Below are 2,135 nucleotides of genomic sequence, written 5' to 3' on the forward strand. Positions count from 1 at the left end.
GAGCAAACCAGTCACTGAGACATCTCCTCATATTGATGACTCCTCAGTTATGGCTATCCAACGTAATGATCGAAGTCGGCCTCGCAGGCAAAATAAAGGACGTGTTACAAAATGTGACCACTGTGGCAAGTTAGGCCACAAAATTGATCAATGTTATGCACTTCATGGACGACCTCCTCGACCTGTAGCAATGGCCAATTCTGAACCATCTGGAGACCCTCCTACTTCATCTAATACCGTAGAAAAACCTGCAATCTTTAACGAATTTCTCAGATGGTATGAGGATCGTCAGCACTCTAGTTCCACTACATCTGCATCTGTTGCACGTACAGGTACACCTTTTGTTGGTCTGACTCACTTTCACTCCCTCGGATCTTGGGTCCTTGACTCAGGCGCCACCGATCATATCACTGGTAACAAGTCCTTATTTTCTTCTTTGTCATGTCCGGATAACTTACCCTCGGTAACAATGGCTGATGGGTCTAGAGTCTCATCTCATGGTGTTGGTACTGTTGATATTTTTCCGTCCATATCCATTGATCATGTACTTTATGTTCCCGGGTCTCCTTTCAACTTATTGTCCATAAGTCGTCTAACTCGTACCCTTAATTGTGTTATCTCATTTACTAAAGATTCTGTTTGGTTGCAGGACCGGAGTTCGAAACACATGATTGGCACAGGATGTGAGTCTCATGGCCTATACCATCTCCGCCCTTCTCCACATGTTGGCGTAATCATGGAGTCACCATCCCTTCTTCATGCTCAGTTAGGTCATCCTAGTCTTGCCAAACTACAACAACTTGTCCCGAGATTGTCACAATTATCAAGTTTGTCGTGCGAGTCTTGTCAGTTAGGAAAGCATACTCGTAGTTCCTTTCCTCGTAGTGTCTCACAACGGGCATCGTCCCCTTTTTCATTGGTTCATTCTGACATTTGGGGACCTAGTCGTGTTAAGTCCAATTTAGGTTTTCAGTATTTTGTTACTTTTATTGATGACTACTCAAGATGTACTTGGTTGTTTTTAATGAAGAATCGTTCTGAGTTGTTTCCTATTTTCCAATTATTTTTCAATGAAATAAAAACACAGTTTGGGGTTTCTATTCGAACTCTACGTAGTGATAATGGTCGTGAATACCTTTCTCAATCGTTTACACATTTTATGGCTTCTCATGGTATTCTTCACCAAACCTCATGTGCTTATACCCCTCAACAAAATGGGGTGGCTGAGCGCAAGAATAGACACCTTATTGAGACAACTCGTACTCTTCTAATTCATGGTCAAGTACCCTCACGTTTTTGGGGTGACGCCGTTCTCACGGCATGTTATCTTATAAACCGCATGCCATCTTCCGTCTTAGATAACAAAATCCCTCATTCTATCTTGTTTCCTCAAGATCCTCTACATCCTTTACCTCTTAGAGTTTTTGGGTCTACTTGTTTTGTTCATGATTTTAGTCCTGGTCTTGATAAGTTATCTCCTAGGTCTCACAAATGTGTCTTCTTAGGATTTCCACGGTCACAAAAGGGCTATAAGTGTTTTTCCCCTTCCCTCAATCGTCATTTTATCTCTGCTGATGTTACTTTTGATGAATCTTCTTTCTACTTTTCACATCTATCTTCGAGTTTTGAACCTCCACCTGTTACTGTTGATATTCCTATTTTCTGTGATTCTCCTAGTGATGCTCCACCCATTTTGTCTCCTCCTTCTTTGGACTCTCATTCACCACAGGATCGTCCTTCACCACCACCCCTTCAGGTGTATAGTCGTCGCAATCGTCTCCCTCATGACTCACTTCCAGTGCCGGTTCCTGTGTCTCCTCCGGCTCCAGCAAATGAGTCTGACCTGCCCATTGCCCTTCGTAAAGGTATACGCTCTACCCGTAACACTTCTCCCCATTATACTGTTCTTAGTTACCACAGATTGTCACCATCTTTTTATACATGTCTCTCATCCATTTCTTCTGTGTCCATTCCCCACTCTGTGGGTGACGCCTTAACTCATCCTGGCTGGCGTCAAGCTATGCTGGATGAATTAAGTGCTTTACAGAAAAGTGGAACTTGGGAGCTTGTCCAATTACCATCTGGAAAGTCTGTTGTTGGTTGCAGGTGGGTGTATGCTATCAAGGTTGGTCCTG

This window comes from Vigna angularis, chromosome 9 (assembly GCF_016808095.1).
Source record: "Vigna angularis cultivar LongXiaoDou No.4 chromosome 9, ASM1680809v1, whole genome shotgun sequence".
Taxonomy (NCBI): Eukaryota; Viridiplantae; Streptophyta; class Magnoliopsida; order Fabales; family Fabaceae; genus Vigna; species Vigna angularis.